At 38.8% G+C, this 22,114-nt stretch overlaps 1 long non-coding RNA gene across 1 annotated transcript; it reads left to right on the plus strand.

The window, feature by feature from the left end:
• The first annotated feature begins 8,756 nt into the window (after positions 1-8,756).
• LOC110897016 lies at positions 8,757-16,696 on the plus strand. The gene is made up of 4 exons (XR_002568368.2): positions 8,757-9,040; positions 10,567-11,530; positions 12,965-14,407; positions 15,934-16,696. It is a non-coding gene; the product is annotated as an uncharacterized LOC110897016 (long non-coding RNA).
• Positions 16,697-22,114: the final 5,418 nt, after the last annotated feature.

Raw genomic sequence — 22,114 nt, forward strand, 5'->3', positions numbered from 1 at the left:
GTTCTGCCCCCAATAAATTGGGAACCATTATCACATATAATTTCAGAAGGAATACCAAATCTAATTATAATATTTCTTTTAATGAAGGATATAACTTCCCTTTCTCTGACTTGGGCAAAAGCTTCAGCCTCTATCCACTTGGAGAAGTAATCAGTCATAGCAAGCATGAACACTTTTCCACCAGGTGCCTTAGCAAGTTTACCAACTATATCCATACCCATCTCATAAATGGCCAAGAGGAGGATATAGGATGCAAAAATTCAGCTGGTTGATGAAGGATATTGCTGTGTCTCTGACAAGGATCACACTTCTTAGCATACTCCACAGCATCTCTCTTCATAGTTGGCCAATAGTATACTGTCCTCAGAATCCTTGAGAATAATGCCCTGCCCCCAGTGTGGTTTCCACAATCTCCTTCATGGAAATCCCTTAGGACCTCTTGGATTTCAGGATCCTCAATGCATCTTAAGTATGGTCCTGCAAGAGATCGTTTATATAACATATTATTTAATATTGTAAATTGAGATACCTTGATTTTGAAAGCCCTAGGGTTTTCTCCTGTAGGAATCTCTCCATGTTGTAAGTATCTCATAATTGGGAGAATCCATGATCTTGAATGAGATTGAGTATCCTCACTAAGGATAATTGCAGAATCCTCTCCTATCTCCATAGCCACATGATCCTCAATGGCAGGAGTCAGGATATGGATAATAGGGATACTTGTATCCTCCGGGATCTTCAAAGATGATCCTAGATTAGCCAACGCATCAGCTTCTGTATTTTCTTCCCTTGGTACCTTTGTTAAACTAAAGGAAACAAAAGAGAGTGCCAATTCTTTGACTATCTCCAGATATTTGGTTAGCTTTTCTCCTTTAACAACATAGGATCCATTAAAGTGATTAGCGATTAACAATGAATCCACATGTACCTCAAGATACCTGATCCTCATATGCTTAGCAATTTGCAAACCAGCTATCAAGGCTTCATATTCAGCCTCATTATTAGTAGTTTGGAACTCACAAGCTATAGAGTGGGGTATTATGTCCCCCTGTGGCGATTTTAGTAGTATTCCAAGCCCTGTTCCTTTGACATTTGAGGATCCAACAGTATAGAGTATCCAAGGATCCTTGGTTTCCTCTAGTTGTTGGACTTCTAATTCGGCTTCCTTTTGCAAGTCACTACTGAAATCTGCCACAAAGTCAGCTAAGGCTTGGGATTTAATGGCTGTCCTAGGCTCATATCTTATATCATAAGCACTAAGCTTCACTGCCTACTTAGTCATCCTTCCTGACATTTCAGGTTTCCTGAGAACATTCTTAATTGGAAAATTAGTTTTAACAATAATGGCATGAGTTTCAAAATAATGCCTCAATTTTGTAGATGCCATAATCAATGCAAGGATAAGTTTTTCTAAGTGTGAATACCTGGATTCAGCATCAAGTAAACTCTTACTTACATAATAGACAGGATGTTGTGTACCTTCGTGATCCTTAACGAGAACGACACTTACTGCTTTTGAGGATACTGCTAGATATAAGGATAACACGTCTCCTTTTTCTGGTTTCATCAAGGCAGGGGCCGAGGACAGGTAATCCTTGAGAGCTTTGAGAGCATTTTCGTGCTTCTTAGTCCAATCAAACTTTTTGTTCTTCCTCAAGATATCATAGAACTCTTTACATTTCTCTGAGGATTTGGATATGAATCTGTTCAAGGCTGCAATCCTGCCTGTTAGCCTCTGAACATCCTTAGCGTTGGTAGGGGACTTGATGTTTATTGTAGCTTTGATCTGTTCCGGACTGGCTTCAATGCCTCTCTTTGTCACCATATATCCTAAGAATTTACCTGCTTTAACACCAAAGTGACACTTTGAAGGATTTAGTTTCATATTATATCTATCAAGGATATTGAATGCTTCCTCCAAGTCTCTTAGGTGATCCTCAGCCTTTTTAGATTTAACCACCATGTCGTCTATATAGACTTCCATATTGTGTCCAATCTGATCCTTGAACATCATATTCACTAGCCTTTGATAGGTTGCACATGCATTCCTTAGTCCAAATGGCATAGCAATATAACAGTATATACCAGTGGGAGTCATGAAAGCTGTATCCTCTTGATCAGATGGTTCCATCTGAATTTGCTGAAATCCAGATGAAGCATCCATAAAAGTTAACAGTTCATGGCCCGTGGTTGCATCCACCATGGAATCAATGTGGGGTAATGGGAAAGGATCCTTGGGACATGCCTTATTTAAATCTGTAAAATCGACACATACCCTCCACTTTCCGTTTTTCTTTTGCACTACAACCACACTGGCCAACCATCTTGGATACTTGACCTCTCTAATCATACCTGCTTGGAGTAACTTTTCTACCTCTTCCTGGATAATGGCATTTCTTTCTGGTGCAAACTTCCTCCTCTTTTGATGGATTGGTTTGAACGACCTGTCAATGCCAAGTTTGTGAGTGATTACATCTTTAGATATACCTGTCATATCTTCGTGTTTCCTTGCAAAGGTAGTCTTTCTCCTTTTGAGGAAGGATATGAGGTCTTCTTTCATTTCGCCAAGGATCCCTGATCCTATGTAAACTTTAGACTCAGGATCATCAGGATCCATGAGGATTTCTACTACATCCTGCTCTCTTGCCTCCAAGACATCTCTTGGAGGATGCTTTGATTGCTATTGCTCCCTTGACTTTGAAGCTGGTTTCATTGATGAGGTGTAGCAGTTCTTAGCCTCCTGCTGATCACTATCAATCTTCACTATCCCCCAAGGACTAGGAACCTTTACACATTGATGATAAGTGGAAGGGACTGCCTTCATGTCATGTATCCAAGGCCTGCCAAGGATAACGTTACAACAAGATAAACAGTCAATAACACAAAACTTTTGGTAAGAATGTAGCCCTTCAATATAGATTGGGAGTTTAATGTCCCCCAGAGTATTTTTAGTCTCGCCACTGAATCCCACAAGCACAGAGGATCGTGGTATGATATCGGATTCGGGAATATTCATCTTCTTAAGAACATCAAGCTGGATGATGTTCACAGAGCTTCCTCTGTCTATAAGGATCCTGCGAACAAAATGGTTAGAAATAAAAAGAGTGATAACCAAACCATCGTGATGAGGATCCTGAATGTCAACACGATCATCCTCATCAAAAGTTATGATTTTTCCTTCGGAGACACTGGACGTTCAAATGGGTCTATCTCCATTATCCATCTTGGTTTCCTTTTGCATGTCTTTTAGCTGCAGAGAAGGATGTTCCACAAATGCCTGATCCTCCAGAAATAAAGTTTATAACTTGTGCGACTGCTGGAGGGGCTGGAGCTTTCTCTGGGATCCTTTCAGGATCCTGAGTTCTTGACTTCTTTCTCCCCAATAATTCTTTCAAGTGCCCCTTGCTTAACAAGTATCCAATTTCTTTTCTCAATGCGATGCATTCTTCTGTGAGATGCCCAAAATCTTCATGGTATGCACACCACTTTGACTTATCTTTAGTTGCAGCTGGTCTATCATTTTTTCTCGGCCACCTGGCTTTATCAGCTAGATTCTACATCGCAAGGATTAGTTCATTGTTATCAACAGAAAAACAATATTTAGAAATTGGAGGATAATCCTCATCATCCTCTTCCTGTTCAACAGCATGCACATTCTGGTTGTCAGACTTGTTATAGGATCTGAACTTGTTGTTCTTGAATGAGGATCCTTGCTTCTCTTGCTTCGAGGATCCTGCTAACTTCTCCTGGATCCTCTTGTCATCCTCTAGCCGGATGAACCTAAGTGCCCGGGTTCTTACCTCATCTAGGTTCCTGCATGGTGTCATAACAAGATCATCATAGAATAATGAATCCCTAAGCAATCCCATTTTAAAAGCTTCAACGGCCGTAGCTATATCCAGGTTAGGAATATCCAAGGATTCTTTACTAAACTTAGTGATATAATCCCTTAGTGATTCATTATGACCCTGGGTTATCCTATACAGATCACTAGTTAAACGCTCAAATTTTCTACAACAAGAAAACTGGTTATTAAACAGGTTAACTAGATTAGCAAACGAGGTAATAGAATAAGGAGGAAGACTTAGTAGCCATTTAAGAGCCGATCCAGTAAGAGTGGTGTTAGGGCAGGATTTTAATGACCTGTGATCCTTACATGATATCCTAACGAGTGAACCTTGTTTCTTTGACAGATAGTGATCCTCAGAAGAGCTTCAGGATCAGGATCATGGATCATCCTAAGGATCCTCATAGTAACGATTGTTCTCTTTGAATTTAATGTTATTTTGCAGGAATTACGAGTTGGACCTGGTCTTGGCAACGTTATTAAGGAATCTTTCACGTAAATCTCGCACATACACCGCCGGAAATAGACGTTGTGGAGAATAAGGAAACTCAGCACAATTTACGGGCAATTAGTTAGGCTAAATTTACTTCTATTTCTAAAGGGGTAACGAGCTAGTAGTTAGGTGACTTGCCTAAAATTCGACCACACACGCTTATATAAATTGCACTCTTGAGCATTCGGAAGACACAACACACTTCTTACACACTCTAGCATACTACACCATAGTGATCCTTGTACCTAGCTCGTTACCATCCAAAGTTGTAAACATTGTTTATTATATTGAAGTTTGGTGATCGGTAGTTTCCATCACCCGAGGTTTTTTATGCCGGAGATCATTCATTGATCAAGGGCTTTTTCCTCGTATAAATCCTTGTGTCACTTGTGCAATTTTCATTTAAGTGATCCTTATCTTTGTTCATCATACCAAGCATCATTCCCCGTTTACAAAGAGTTTGGTTGCATTATCCTTGTGTGATTTTTGACCAAAACAGTTTGGCGCCCACCGTGGGGCAATTGGTGCTTCATTCATAAGAAAGTTTTTCTGTTGGTGATCATTCCGGAGTGTTGCATGGCTTCATCGTTGAAGAATACCTCCACAACGATGTCTGCAGTCAATTCATCTAAGGGCGTTCCACCTTTGCCTCCACCACCAGCTGGATCTCAGAAAAATGCTGAGAAGAGACCAACTCCTATTTTCTCTAAACCTTCATCTTCTTCTGCTCTAACTTCTTCTGCTCCCAGTACTAGTGATATATTTACTTTGATTTTGCAGATGAGGGATCGTATGAAGCAGCAGGATGAAACTAATGACAGGATCCTCAAGGAAATCGGAGATCTCAAAAGGCAAAAGAAAACGGCAGAGGATCATTCCCCACTGATGCCCAAATCTTTGAATTTTGATACTCCGATGATTACTTCTCAGCCATCAGAGGTCCCAAACATTCAACATATGGGTGGACCAAAAGGAGTGCACCTCGGCTGAACAATAGTGACTCAGGCATCAGGCTCATATTTTCAGCCGACAGGATCCTATCCTCAGCATATGGGACCCTTCGTGAATTCAGGAGCCTACTCAGGAGCACAGCAGGTTCTAGGATCCTCCTTTGTTCCAGGATCATCCCAGGTTCAAGGATCCTCCTTTGTTCCAGGATCATCCCATGTTCAGGGATCCCTTCAGATGCCAGGATCCTTGAAGAATTTGCAAACAGGAAGTTCAGATGTCCATCAAGGAGATTTTATTCCGATGCAGACCATTGCTTCCACTGGTCCCTCCATTATCCCAGAATCCCAGCAATATGGATTCACATCCAGTGTTCCTAACATGAACCCGATGGGAGGTAACACTTTTAATAATTCTCTTACCACTAACCATGGATTCATGCAGGATACAGGTATCAACCATGCTATGGTCAGAGAACTGCAGAAACTGAAGGATATGATATCAAGTGTTCCAGGGGTAGTCAAACCTATCCCGGAGATTGCAGATGGAAGCCATAAGGTATCTCGTTTTGCACCACCAATTTGTGATGCTGAGATACCCAAAAGATTCCATATTCCAACTATGAAGCTGTATGATGGTACAACGGATCCTGAGGAACACATAGCACAATACAGGGAGAGGATGGAGATCAATCCAATTCCAGAAAGGTTAAAGGAAGCATGCCTATGCAAGGGATTTGGATCCACTCTTACTGGATCTGCTCTTAAATGGCTGCTAAGTCTTCCCCCTTACTCTATTACTTCGTTTGCTAATTTAGTTAACTTATTCAATAATCAATTTTCTTGTAGCAGAAAATTTGAACGATTGACTAGTGATTTATATAGGATAACTCAGGGTCATAATGAATCATTAAGGGATATATAACCAAATTTAGTAAAGAATCCTTGGACATTCCCAACTTGGATGTAGCCACAACTGTCGAGGCCTTCAAAATGGGGTTGCTTAGGGATTCATTGTTCTATGATGATCTTGTTATGACACCATGCAGGAACCTAGACGAAGTAAGGACTCGGGCACTCAGGTTCATCCGGCTAGAGGATGACAAGAGGATCCAGGAGAGACAAGTAGGATCCTCAAAACAAGAAAAGCAAGGATCCTCTTTCAAAAGCAACAAATTCAAATCCTATAACAGAGCTGACAACCAGAATGTGCATGCTGTTGACCAAGAAGAGCATGATGAGGATTATCCTCCGATCTCTGAATACTGTTTTTCCGTTGATAACCATGAACTAATCCTTGCAATGCAGAATCTAGGAGAAAAAGCCAGATGGCCCAGAAAAAATGACAAACCAGCCGCAGCTAAAGACAAATCAAAATGGTGTACATACCACGAGGATTTTGGGCATTTAACAGAAGAATGCATCGCATTAAGAAAGGAAATTGGATATCTGCTGAGCAAGGGGCATTTAAAAGAGTTGTTGGGAAGAAAAAAGCAAAGGACTCAGGATCCTGAAAGGATCCCTGAAAAGGCTCCAGCCCCTCTGACAGATGCACAAGTGATAAACTTTATTTACGGAGGATCAGACATCTGTGGTACATCCTTTTCTTCAGCTAAAAGGCATGCAAAGGAAGCTAAAATGGATAATGGAGAAAGACCTATTCGAACATCAAGTGTCTCGGAAGGAAAAGTGATAACCTTTGATGAGGATGATCGCATAGACATCCAGGATCCTCATCATGATAATTTAGTTATTACTCTCTTTATTTCTAACCATTTTGTCCGCAGGATCCTAATTGACGGAGGAAGCTCAGTAAACATTATCCAGCTTGATGTTCTGAAGAAAATGGGTATTCCTGAATCAGACATCACACCAAGATCCTCCGTGCTTGTGGGATTTAGTGGCGAAACTAAGAAAACCCTGGGGGACATCAAACTCCCAATTTACGTGGAAGGATTACATAATTATCAAAAATTTTGTGTTATTGACTGTTTGTCTTGTCGTAATGTTATCCTTGGCAAGCCCTGGATACACGATATGAAGGCAGTCCCATCCACCTACCATCAATGTGTGAAGCTCCCTAGCCCTTGGGGAATAATCAAGATCGATAGTGATCAGCAGGAGGCTAAGGATTGTTACACCTCATCAATGAAACCATCCTCGAAATCAAGGGAGCAATAGCAATTAAAGTATCCTCCAAGGGATGTCTTGGAGGCAAGAGAGCAGGATGTGGACGAAATACTCTTGGATCCTGATGATCCTGAATCCAAAATCTATATAGGATCAGGGATCCTTGGACAAATGAAAGAAGACATTGTATCCTTCCTCAAAAGAAGAAAATCTACCTTTGCATGGAAACATGAGGATATGACAGGTATATCTAAGGATATTTTCACTCATAAACATGGCATTGACAGGTCAGTTAAACCAATCCATCAAAAAGGAGGAAGTTTGCACCAGAAAGAAATGCCATTATCCAGGAAGAGGTAGAAAGATTACTACGAGCAGGTATGATTAGAGAAGTGAAGTATCCAAAATGGCTGGCCAATGTGGTTGTTGTTCAAAAGAAAAATGGAAAGTGGAGGGTATGTGTCGATTTCACTGATTTGAATAAGGCATGTCCCAAGGATCCTTTCCCATTACCCCACATTGACTCCATGCTGGATGCAACGGCGGGTCAGAACTGTTAACCTTTATGGATGCATCATCTGGATTCCAACAAATTCAGATGGAACCATCTGACCAAGAGGATACGGCTTTTATGACCCCAACCGGTTTATATTGTTATATTGCTATGCCGTTTGGATTAAGGAATGCAGGTGCAACATATCAAAGGCTGGTGAACATGATGTTCAAAGATCAAATTGGACAAACTATGGAAGTATACATAGACGATATAGTAGTAAAATCCAAAAAAGCTGAGGATCACCTAAGGGACTTGGAGGAAGCATTTGATATCCTTGATAGTCATAACATGAAGCTTAATCCTTCAAAATGTCACTTTGGTGTTAAAGCAGGAAAATTCTTAGGATATATGGTAACCCAGAGGGGCATTGAAGCAAGCCCGGAACAAATCAAAGCATTGGTGAATATCAAATCCCCTGCCAACGCTAAGGATGTGCAAAGACTAACAGGCAGGATAGCAGCTTTAAACAGATTTATATCCAAATCCTCAGAAAAGTGTAAAGAATTCTATGATATCCTAAGAAAAAACAAGAAATTTGAATGGACTGAAAAGCATGAGAATGCTTTACAAGCCCTCAAAGAATACACGTCCTCAGCTCCAGCATTGGTGAAACCAGAAAAAGGAGATGTGTTATCCTTATATCTTGCGGTATCCTCAAAAGCAGTAAGTGCAGTCCTTGTTAAGGATCATGAAGGTACACAATATCCTGTCTATTATGTAAGTAAGAGTTTACTTGATGCTGAATCCAGGTATTCTGTAACAACCCAAATTCCATGAGAAATTTAATTTAAGCTAGTTATGAACAAGTAAGGATAGTCTTGGTCTTAATAATATACATATTATTCTTGAGGGGCCAAATGTGTAAAGTGGCAAAACTTAAAACATTAAAAGTATAAAAAAATTAAAAACACACATAGAGTGTGCGTGTGTGTATATACGATCGATCAGGGACAGAGGGTGAGGTGAAACCCTAGTTTCACCAAAATCCATCAAATTGAAGGGGGATAGAAGGGCTAAACTAATGCATGAACCAAGATTTTCGATCACTTTAGCGTTTCTACCATCATGTAAGTCGAATTTTGGTATTTTAATGATGTTTGATCAAGTGGGTTTTGTGTAATATGTGATTATAGTGTAAGATTTTAGCATGAATGTTAGTTATAATGAATGTGTAGATGCCAAACTATGTTTAATTTTGATTATGATGAATATTGGGGGAAACCCCATTTGCTATAGGTAGGGTGGCGACATGGGTATACTACCCATGTCAAATCTTATGCAAATTCGAAAGTGTTATGATTTATGTTATTGGTTTTTGTCAGTTAGATTTAGTATGGTGTGAAGTTATGCGAGTTTTAATTAGATGTTAATGGCAAGTGAGCACAAGAATCAGGAAGATGAACATGAGAATATTTGTACATTATGCTTTAAATGCGAAACCCGCCAAGTGTTTGATAAAATGCCTACAAAGTTTGTGTAAAATAGTTAGTAAATTCGTCACTTTTGACAGCCTTAGATAGTCATCTTGTAAAGGCCGTATCTCATTCGTTATTAGGAGTTAGACAACGAGCCTTATATCGTTGAAAAGGTTGTTTCGCATATTACATTTCATATTTGGCCATAAGAGGCTGGTTATGAGATTAAGTGGGTCAAAACAGCATGAAAAGTTAGTAAATTCGTCACTTTTGACAGCCTTAGATAGTCATCTTGTAAAGGCCGTATCTCATTCGTTATTAGGAGTTAGACAACGAGCCTTATATCGTTGAAAAGGTTGTTTCGCATATTACATTTCATATTTGGTCATAAGAGGCTAGTTATGAGATTTAGTGGGTCAAAACAGCATGAAAAATTAGTAAATTCGTTTTGACAGCAAGCTGTTTGGAAGCATTTCAGCTTCTGTGCTGATTTTGTAAAAATCATATAAAATCATAGGAATGTCCGATTGTTACGATCTTTATATGCTTAGAAAGATCTCTGAGTGTAGATCATTTCATATTTGAACATGAAGAACTGAATCAGAAGATAAATGGGTTAAAATGTGTCGTGAACAGCTGCTGCGCAGAAAGTTGCTGCACAAAGTTTAGTATAAATATTCAGTAAAAATAGTTGTATTGTTATGCACACTTGTATCAATCATGAACTACTGATTTTAATAAATTATTAGTAAGTTATTTGATTGTTTTAAGTGTCTAAAACACTTACCAACTAGTTTATGCATATAATTGCACCAACGGGTCGAAACGGGTTGTTGATAGAAAATAGTAGAATGGATGTGTAAAAACCAAGGTGTTAAGAAATGGTATGAAATGTTTAACATATGAAGCAAGTTGCCTAACTTAGAAAAGGTTATCATTCTAAGTATGGAATTTTGAAAGAATAACGAACATGATGTAAATACATAATTATGCATGCTAGAAGCTCATGTATGACTGTTGTGATGATGGAATGATAAATTGTTAGATTGATTAGCATTGTAGTATTATGATACATGTTGAACTCCTTAAGCGATTGACACGTGAATAAAAGTGTGATTAGTGATGCGTATGATTATGTATACTAACTATTGAATGGATGTAATGGAATGAGATAATAGGAACGTGTCAAGGAGAGGTCAAGCATAGGAGGATAACGGGTCAAGATAAGGCAAGGTGACAAATACACTTATTGGAGTACTCGAGGTAAGTGAATTTCGATTCACTTTTTAGTAGGTTTAGTAGATTTTAATACTTATGTTTATGAAACATCATGAAAGAACATGTAATAATCAGAAGTACAAAGCCAATAATGCCTCATTATTGAAGAAGGTTGTATTTAAGCCGAAAGTAAATTGGTGGGTTTAAACGGGTCGAATTTTATGTGCATATGTTGCGTAATGTAATGAAATTCGTTATGGTTAAGACCTTGGGTAAGAAATTTTAGTCATTATGTAAGGGGAACATTTCCCGGACCATTAGGAACAAGTTTTATATGATTCGGTTGTCGGTTAGTGAATGAACGGATTGTTTCGTGTTTGTGTAGGAAATTTTATAAGTATATGTGTATAGGAATCCAAAGGGCACGTGGGTTGAATCATAGATTGTCTATACTATGTAAAGTTGTGAATGTGACATTCCGGCATAAACCTACATGTAAAAGAAGCTTGTGTATATATTCGTGATTAATTGATTGTGCGTAGGAAGGAACATTGGCATGTATGAAGGTACGCATGTATATATATAAGTGTATATATATATGTATGTATGTATGATAATATTACATTTTGGAATGTGTAATTTGGGCGTTACAAGTTGGTATCAGAGCCCTGGTTTGAGGGAAATCAAGTATGAGGAGGCAAATACTTGAACTCAAACCTGTGTGCTCTTGTGACGAGGAACCCGTACAATCCAAGACTCGATCAAGATCTAAAGGTAGAAGCAAATGTAAGTATGAATTTAAGTATGTTTATGAAGAAACTAACATTATGTTGTGTGTAAGATAAGCATAGTTGTTTGGATGAGGATGATCCACGACTGTGGTCTCGGACTGACACCAAGGCATGTAATAAGACCATTGCCCAGGTACGCAAATTTTGCATAAGGGTGCATGTAATGCTAAAAGTTATCGAGTGATGGAAAATTTTAATGAAATATAATAATATAATGGAAACGAAGTTATGAAAATGTTACACGTGCCGAAACCTAATTCTTCGGACATAAGGTGACGATTACACGAAGACACGAAACTAGTATGTGGATTGTGTACCTGGCCAGTACACAAGAAACATAAGACGTTCGTGAGACCGTAATGATTGTTACAGGTATGTCCGATAGGATTTGGTAGCGGCTGGGTGTGTGGGTGAAATGGGTAGTAAGACTCTCGGGAGGTTGAGAGTACTATGTAAGGGTGAAAGGTATAAGTGATAAGAATGAAATATTGAGTCCATAAGAAAGTATGGATTGACAATGTATGAATGCAATGTTTGAATACGCGAGACGGATTCAAGGATGAAAGATATGAATGCAATGCTTGAGTCCGCGAGACGGATTCAAGGATGAAAGATGTGAATGCAATGCTTGAATCCGCGAAACGGATTCAAAGAATGAAAGATACGAATGATGCAAATCCCTTGCGGATTTGGTTATGCTAAAGAAGGTAATGATAAGCTATGCAAATCGACCGGTTCAAGTTGAACAAGTCGAGTAAGGATAGGGTACCATCCGTTTAAAACGGGTGGTCGTGAATGCAATAATAAATGTATGAAGCTTAACCCGTTATACGGATAGAACGAAATATTTATGTTGAACACAATTAACTCGATTTTACTGAGGCGTAAGTGGTATGCTTGAATCTCATTATGAGAATATATGCCATTACCCATTTAATTAGATACTCGAATGCGTAAAAGAAATGAAAGTATATAAGCGAATGGAACTAAAATGTTGGTGTTGTAAGCGAAATAAGTATTATGACTAACCTTTAAAACGGGAAGGGTAAAAATTTGCAAGAAAACACTGGAACAGTGAAGCTATGAGGTCGTAAGCATGTTTGAATTGAAAAAGAGTGCAAACGTGTACTTCGATACGCATGTATATAATAAGAAATAAGTGGCAGTTGACCTTGAAAAGTCAAACTGCAGAAGCTGAGAAATAATTTGGTTTCAAACCAAGGGAGTGCTAGAGAAGAAAGGAAATGTGTAGTGTAGTACACCAAATGAGTTAAAGAATTACGAAATAATGATTATGTGTTTACCCGTCAAGAACGGGTCAAACAATGAGAATGATATATATATATATATATATATATATATATATATATATATTAAGAAATGGTCATGTATTGACCCGTTATGAATAAGCTTAACACACTAGTGCTTTAAAAAGAATCTTGGAAGTAGTAATATGTAAACAAGGAGAAGTAATAAACATCATGTTTAAATGAACTTGAATGAAATGTGATAATCCCCAATTTTATAATGAGTATGGCAGATATCATAGTGTGATAAACCTATCTAGGTCAGTGAAAGAATGTTCATAAGCGAAAGCTCGTCACACGGATGAACGAGGTCAATACGAAACATGGTATGGATGGGGACGAAGAGGACCGACTCGTTGCTGCATGTTCAAGTACTGCACCAAGGTAGTAAGGTTAGCAAATTATTTAATATATGAAGGTACGATGCTCGAATCCCTCAAACCTACGCTCTCGTGAAAGTGTATTCGTTTCTAAGCGCCACGCAAGTAAGTGATTTAAGGATTTCGAGCTATGCTTTTAGATGAAAACGGAAATGGGTTATGGATAAATTACTATTATAACCTGGGTTGGGACGTTATGGGATGTTAGGGAAGGTTTCGGGACTGCCCGAGACCATTTCTGGTTGGAAAAAGGACCCGGGAACAAAAAAATTTTGGTCAAACAGCGTCTGCACACCAGAGAGCCCGTCGGCGATGGCCTTTATGCCGTCGGCGACGGCACCCCTCCACCTGACGCGCTAACTGTCTGTCTACGGGCAATGTTTAGCGACGGGACCTTCCCGAGCCCGTCGGCGACGCACCATGTGCCGTCGGCGACGGGTCCCCCTTATCTGCTTATGCTGAAATTGTTTGTTTATTAGGCTAAGGTCCTTAATTCAGTTCTAGCATTCATTAAACTTTAGGAACACCCCAAGTTGATTATGAAGCTAAGAAATTCAAGACAACTATCATGTTTTAATGATGTATGTGCGGGAAGTTATGTATGCGAATGAATGAAATAAGTAACACGTCTAGAAGGTTTGTAAAGAAAGATTGGATGAGTTTATGAAAATTTTACACTATTATTGAAAAAGTACCTCCATATGAATAGGTATGATATGTTTAATATGTACGAATGAACGAGATTGTATGCGGAAATGAATAAATTAATGATGACTAGGGATTGGTTTTCGCAAGGAAGTTTGAAATCTTGATAAGTATTAATAATATATCAGGATGCTAGTTTCAAATTATGGACTATGGGATCTGTGATTAGGCAAATTCTCACAACATGCTTATGTAAGTCGTCCAATGTACCTTGAATGAGTGAGGGAACGAAGAATAAAACTAGACGGGTTGTAGAAGAAAAGAAAGAGGTTTCGGGGACGAAACTTTCTTTAAGGGGGGTAGATTTGTAACAACCCAAATTCCATGAGAAATTTAATTTAAGCTAGTTATGAACAAGTAAGGATAGTCTTGGTCTTAATAATATACATATTATTCTTGAGGGGCCAAATGTGTAAAGTGGCAAAACTTAAAACATTAAAAGTATAAAAAAATTAAAAACACACATAGAGTGTGCGTGTGTGTATATACGATCGATCAGGGACAGAGGGTGAGGTGAAACCCTAGTTTCACCAAAATCCATCAAATTGAAGGGGGATAGAAGGGCTAAACTAATGCATGAACCAAGATTTTCGATCACTTTAGCGTTTCTACCATCATGTAAGTCGAATTTTGGTATTTTAATGATGTTTGATCAAGTGGGTTTTGTGTAATATGTGATTATAGTGTAAGATTTTAGCATGAATGTTAGTTATAATGAATGTGTAGATGCCAAAGTATGTTTAATTTTGATTATGATGAATATTGGGGGAAAACCCATTTGCTATAGGTAGGGTGGCGACATGGGTATACTACCCATGTCAAATCTTATGCAAATTCGAAAGTGTTATGATTTATGTTATTGGTTTTTGTCAGTTAGATTTAGTATGGTGTGAAGTTATGCGAGTTTTAATTAGATGTTAATGGCAAGTGAGCACAAGAATCAGGAAGATGAACATGAGAATATTTGTACATTATGCTTTAAATGCGAAACCCCCCAAGTGTTTGATAAAATGCCTACAAAGTTTGTGTAAAATAGTTAGTAAATTCGTCACTTTTGACAGCCTTAGATAGTCATCTTGTAAAGGCCGTATCTCATTCGTTATTAGGAGTTAGACAACGAGCCTTATATCGTTGAAAAGGTTGTTTCGCATATTACATTTCATATTTGGCCATAAGAGGCTGGTTATGAGATTAAGTGGGTCAAAACAGCATGAAAAGTTAGTAAATTCGTCACTTTTGACAGCCTTAGATAGTCATCTTGTAAAGGCCGTATCTCATTCGTTATTAGGAGTTAGACAACGAGCCTTATATCGTTGAAAAGGTTGTTTCGCATATTACATTTCATATTTGGTCATAAGAGGCTGGTTATGAGATTTAGTGGGTCAAAACAGCATGAAAAGTTAGTAAATTCGTTTTGACAGCAAGCTGTTTGGAAGCATTTCAGCTTCTGTGCTGATTTTGTAAAAATCATATAAAATCATAGGAATGTCCGATTGTTACGATCTTTATATGCTTAGAAAGATCTCTGAGTGTAGATCATTTCATATTTGAACATGAAGAACTGAATCAGAAGATAAATGGGTTAAAATGTGTCGTGAACAGCTGCTGCGCAGAAAGTTGCTGCACAAATTTTAGTATAAATATTCAGTAAAAATAGTTGTATTGTTATGCACACTTGTATGAATCATGAACTACTGATTTTAATAAATTATTAGTAAGTTATTTGATTGTTTTAAGTGTCTAAAACACTTACCAACTAGTTTATGCATATAATTGCACCAACGGGTCGAAACGGGTTGTTGATAGAAAATAGTAGAATGGATGTGTAAAAACCAAGGTGTTAAGAAATGGTATGAAATGTTTAACATATGAAGCAAGTTGCCTAACTTAGAAAAGGTTATCATTCTAAGTATGGAATTTTGAAAGAATAACGAACATGATGTAAATACATAATTATGCATGCTAGAAGCTCATGTATGACTGTTGTGATGATGGAATGATAAATTGTTAGATTGATTAGCATTGTAGTATTATGATACATGTTGAACTCGTTAAGCGATTGACACGTGAATAGAAGTGTGATTAGTGATGCGTATGATTATGTATACTAACTATTGAATGGATGTAATGGAGTGAGATAATAGGAACATGTCAAGGAGAGGTCAAGCATAGGAGGATAACGGGTCAAGATAAGGCAAGGTGACAAATACACTTATTGGAGTACTCGAGGTAAGTGAATTTCGATTCACTTTTTAGTAGGTTTAATAGATTTTAATACTTATGTTTACGAAACATCATGAAAGAACATGTAATAATCAGAAGTACAAAGCCAATAATGCCTCATTATTGAAGAAGGTTGTATTTAAGCCGAAAGTAAATTGGTGGGTTTAAACGGGTCTAATTTTATGTGCATATGTTGCGTAATGTAATGAAATTCGTTATGGTTAAGACCTTGGGTAAGAATTTTTAGTCATTATGTAAGGGGAACATTTCCCGGACAATTAGGAACAAGTTTTATATGATTCGGTTGTCGGTTAGTGAATGAACGGATTGTTTCGTGTTTGTGTAGGAAATTTTATAAGTATATGTATATAGGAATCCAAAGGGCACGTGGGTTGAATCATAGATTGTCTATACTATGTAAAGTTGTGAATGTGACATTCCGGCATAAACCTACATGTAAAAGAAGCTTGTGTATATATTCGTGATTAATTGATTGTGCGTAGGAAGGAACATTGGCATGTATGAAGGTACGCATGTATATATATAAGTGTATATATATATGTATGTATGTATGTATGATAATATTACATTTTGGAATGTGTAATTTGGGCGTTACATATTCACACCTCGAAAAACTTATTCTTGCACTAATTATGGCATCTACTAAACTAAGACATTATTTTGAAACCCATGTTATTGTTGATAGAACTAATTTTCTAATTAAGAATGTCCTCAGGAAACCAGAGATGTCCGGAAGGATGGCTAAGTGGGCAGTAAAGCTTAGTGCCCATGATATAAGATATGAGCCTAGAACAGCCATCAAATCTCAAGCATTAGCAGACTTTGTGGCTGATTTCAGTAGTGATTTTCAAAAGGAAGCCGAATTGGAAGTCCAGCAGCTGGATGAGACCAAGGATCCTTGGATACTGCATACTGATGGATCCTCAAATGTTAAAGGCACTGGGCTTGGTATACTACTAAAATCGCCACAGGGGGACATAATACCCCACTCCATAGCTTGTGAGTTCCAAGCCACTAATAATGAGGCTGAATATGAAGCCTTAATCGCCGGTTTGCAAATTGCTAAGCATATGGGGATCAGGTATCTTGAGGTATACGTGGATTCATTGTTAATCACTAATCACTTTAATGGATCCTATGCTGTTAAAGGTGAAAAACTAACCAAATATTTAGAGATAGTCAAAGAATTGGCACTCTCCTTTGTTTTCTTCAGTTTGACACAGGTACCAAGGGAAGAAAATACAGAAGCTGATGCATTGGCCAATCTAGGATCATCTTTGAAGATCCCAGAGGATATAAGTATCCCCATCATCCATATCCTGGCTCCTGCTATTGAAAATCAGGTGGCCATGGAAATAGAAGAGGATTCTGCAATGATTGTGACACCCCAGGAAAATCAGGAAAAACAACGCAACTTAACTAGCTTCCTCAGTAACCACGCGCTAAATTTCGGGACGAAATTCTCTTAACAGGGGGAGAATGTGACAACCCTCAAAATCCTATGTATTCCGTACAATTTATTATTGACAATTAAAGTGTTTGACGACTGTGCGAAATTACTTAACTGCTCTCTGATTACTGTGATATACTTACATGTGTTTGTTAACGTACTTGGCTTGTGCAAAAACTTGACTAAATGGTCCTGAATATTTTCCTATGTGTTAGGAATTAATTGTGTTACAAAAATATATGTATAAGACGCCTTACGGAATAATTAAACACTTTAACGAAACAGTATCCGACCGAACAACCGGACATTACCCGGGACGCCAAATATTTGTCAAACACATTATTTAATTATTTTTGGCTAGTCATGGTCCCCGTATGCCATAACACCCACCACAAATAAACTGACTAACAAGTGTAAGTTTATTACTTGGAATTTAACTACCTTGTTACATTTTAGTCACAATTTTTAAACTAGACCCCCCCCCCCCAACCGTAAATCAGCCCCCATGGACCCCACCCAAGATCTTAACCATACTTCACAATATCATTCCTAGATTTGATTTCAATTATGTAATAGATTGTTGCTTGTTGATTTGGCCAAAATATATGAAGACATTATATAAGTATGGTCCTAGATTTGATTTCAATTTTATAATAGATTGTTGCTTGTTGATTTGGCCAAAATATATGAAGACATTATATAAGTATGGTCCTAGATTTGATTTCAATTTTATAATAGATTGTTGCTTGTTGATTTGGCCAAAATATATGAAGACATTATATAAGTATGGTTCCATAGATTCAACATCACCTCACAAGATCACACCTCTCTCTCACTATCTTCTCTCCCTCTCTCGGCCACCCACAACCGGCCACCATACACCACCCACACACCACCCACTTTCTTGCAACTTCAATCCAATCCAAGGTGATAGCAAGGTGCTAGGAGGTGAAGTAGGAAGCCCGGTGTGCTTGGAACTCGAAGGACCTCTCTTGTGTGCTATTATCCTCCACATTTCCGACTTGTTTCTTCCCTAGCCTTGTGCTAGTAGTAAGACACTCTAACACTCTTGATCTACATATTTATGATGGTTAATAGATGATTAATGGTTAAAAACTTATGAAACTCTAAAAGAACTTACATTAGTCTTGGATAAAAGATGAATAAGATGAATAAAGGGAAGATAGGTGTGAAACTCATGTAGATCTTGTGTGATTGTGATTATTGGTGGATTATTAGATGTTTTGCTGATTGTTATTGATGTGTGATGTTGTTGTGGTCACTAAACATAATTAACGGGATCAACCGAACACAAACTAGTATGCTAGAGACCAAAAACAGCAATCTGTCCATACTTTACAGCCAACTTCAGTTGGCTGTAAACAGGTCATAAACGCTGCGAAAAACTGATATTTTGACTCTAAAATGTGATATTAGGAAATACGGTTCTAATGGCACCGGAATCATAATTTTTGGACCTCGTTTACTATTTTTAAAGTGTTAATTTGTAACAGCAACTTAAGCTGAATTTTGACAGCAATAAATGGGTGTCGTACTTTCAGTCATAACCTGAGTTTTGTGATGAATCGGACCATGAAATTTGTACAGTAGATGACAACCGATGCATGTGTAATTACCCCGCTGGAATTTCGTAAATCGGACGCGCGATAAATTTTTAATAAATTGTTCCGTGGACTGTGGTCAGAAATTCATAAATCTGAGTTCAGTCCGGAATATGATTTTTTATAAAATATTGGCAGTGAACTGGACTCCGATACTTTTACACAATAAAATATGGAATGTTTAAGACATCTTGTAGAAATTTGGGAATTTTTGGAATAATATAACTATTTTATTAAGATGTCCGAAAACAGCCGGTTCTGAATATAAATGCTGAATTGAGATAAGTTGTGACTTGCGTGTCTAAATGTCGAGTATGCTATCCGTGAATGATCTAACATGTTATATATGTTATGTGCATTATCGTATGTTTGATTTTGAGTGGGGAATGGATGGGAAACTTAGAGGGCATAAACCGTTAAAGTGATGCATGTTATGTGATAGATACGTGTAGGAACTTTGTGTTCTATTTGAAAGCCACTAAATGACTAACTGGTAAATCATACTAGGACGTGATTGACCGACCTTGACTGTTAGCTATATTGAGAATCTAACCGAGCAAACCGAGGTGAGTTCACACTCTTTCTAAGGCATGGGATTCCCAGGGGTTTGGGAATGGGATTGATTAACTACTTGTACTATCATTCTTGTTAAACTACTTTTTACTGTCCTCGGATTGAAGGGCACGTACGTAAAACCTACGTACACGATCATAAGACCATCAACTCTATCACTTTAAGTCCCTCATTTATCGACTTAATCGCCGAGGCCTATGGCGAGCGGGTCATTAGTTAATAGCGCTATTAGATTTAACAAACCTCAAACCGTGCCAGTCGGACGAGCGTGTACTAATGGACTATGGGCAAAGGGTCAATGCTGATAGACATTGACTTAGGGCACCTCTTATATTTTCGTAGCAGTCGATACGCGTGGTCTAGTAACACATGGGAAACCCCCACTAATCTTTGCAAACATGTCAGAAAGACCGCGATGCAAATACATACGATACATGGTTTTCAAAATGAACAAATGATTTACGAAACGAATGTTATAACTAAACAACCAACTGTGAATTCACTCAACTTTGTTGTTGACTCGTTGTTACATGCCTTACAGGTCGCTAAATGCTTGGAGCTTGCACGAGGAAGGAGTCGTTGTGGTGTACGGACGGTTATGTCCCGTGTTTAATATATAATCCTTATGAACTTATTAAACTTGTGTTTGAAACCTTAACTTATAAACTATGGACTTATATTTTGGACTTTACGTTTATGCTTCCGCTGTTTAAATTAAAAGTTGGTTAACTAGCTTTCGGTCACCAATCGTATTGTGGTTGGCTTTAATTACTTAAATACATAGTTCAGTATGATTGGTGGCTCGATCCTGGTCATGTCATGCCTCCAAGCGGTAGTTCTCCGCATGGTGGATTTTGGGGGTGTGACAGATTGGTATCAGAGCCATTGGTTATAGTGAACTTGGTTTTAAAAAGGGAAAATATTTTTGATAAAACCAGACTATAACCTGTACAGTGCTCAATGATCCACAACGACGCTTCGCTCCACGTGCAAGACTCGACACCATAAGTGGTATGATTTATGTTATATTGTCAGTTAGATAGCTCACACTGTGCATTAGTTAACGTGATAACTACTACTTGAACCTTGTGTGCTTACTCTCTACTGTCGTCCCACACTTACGCACTTTCACGACACTTTTCTCACTTACGTTGCTTCGTGATGAAGATCATGAGCGGACGCGGAGGACGTATCAACCTCACTCAAGCCCAGTTGACGGCTTTGATCAACGAACGAGTTGTTGAGGCACTCGCAGCTGTTCCCGCAGGAGGTATAACCTGCTACTTCAACCCATCTTAGAACGTTTAGATCCCACCTTCGCAAATCAACCCTCGTGCTTAACCTTGTCATTTATTCTCGTACCATAGGTCAACATGCTCAGCCTCCTGTGTGTACGTTCAAAACCTTCATGGATTGCCGACCAAGCGCTTTCAGCGGCACAGAAGGTGCTGTAGGCCTTCTTCACTGGTTCGAGAAGCTCGAGTCTGTTTTTGAGATGTGTGATTGCCCGGAAGATCGTAAGGTGAAGTATGCTACTGGAACACTCGAAGGAGTTGCGTTAACCTGGTGGAAAGCACAGGTCCAATTGCTTGGGTTGGCGGTTGCTAATGCCACCCCATGGAACGGCTTCAAAGAACTGATTAGAGAAGAATATTGTAGTCGTGACGACATCCACAAGCTAGAGGTGGAATTTTTCAATCTGAAGATGACGGGGTCTGAGATTGAGGCGTATACTAAGAGGTCAAACGAACTGGCCATCCTGTGTCCTACTATGGTGGACCCTCCCTACAAACGCATTGAGCTGTACCTTAAGGGCTTGGTGCCAGAAATTCAAAGCCACGTAACCTCAGCTAACCTTGGCACTATACAGCAAATCGTCAAGTTGGCTCACCGTCTCACTGATCAGGCAGTTGAGCAGAACAAACTGCCCAAACGTATTAGCGCCACTACTTCTGATGCTCCCAACGACAACAAGCGAAAATGGGATGAAAACTCCAGTAAGGGTTCTGCTTCGGTTCAGTCTCAGCAGAGAAAGACTGCTGGCTACCAGAGTCCTGGTCAGCAATCCTCCGGTAATCAAGGACAGGGTGGGTATCGGGGAAACCACCCGAAGTGCAACAAATGTAATAGACACCATAGTGGTCAATGCAACAAAGGACGTTGTCAGAGGTGTCTCAAGATGGGTCACGAAGCCAAGGATTGCAGGAGCTCACGGCCTGCAAATCAGAATCACCAGCAGCAACAGCAAGCACCGCAAAATCAACAACAGCAACGGGGCAACAGGGGATGCTTTCAGTGTGGCGCTGAAGGCCACTTTAAGAAGAACTGTCCCCAGCTTAACCAAAATCAGAACAACAACAACAACCAGGGAAACGGGAACAACAATGGAGGTAACAACGGGGGTAACAACAATGGTAATGGAGCAAGAGGTCGTGC

Source organism: Helianthus annuus, chromosome 12 (assembly GCF_002127325.2).
Source record: "Helianthus annuus cultivar XRQ/B chromosome 12, HanXRQr2.0-SUNRISE, whole genome shotgun sequence".
Taxonomy (NCBI): domain Eukaryota; kingdom Viridiplantae; phylum Streptophyta; class Magnoliopsida; order Asterales; family Asteraceae; genus Helianthus; species Helianthus annuus.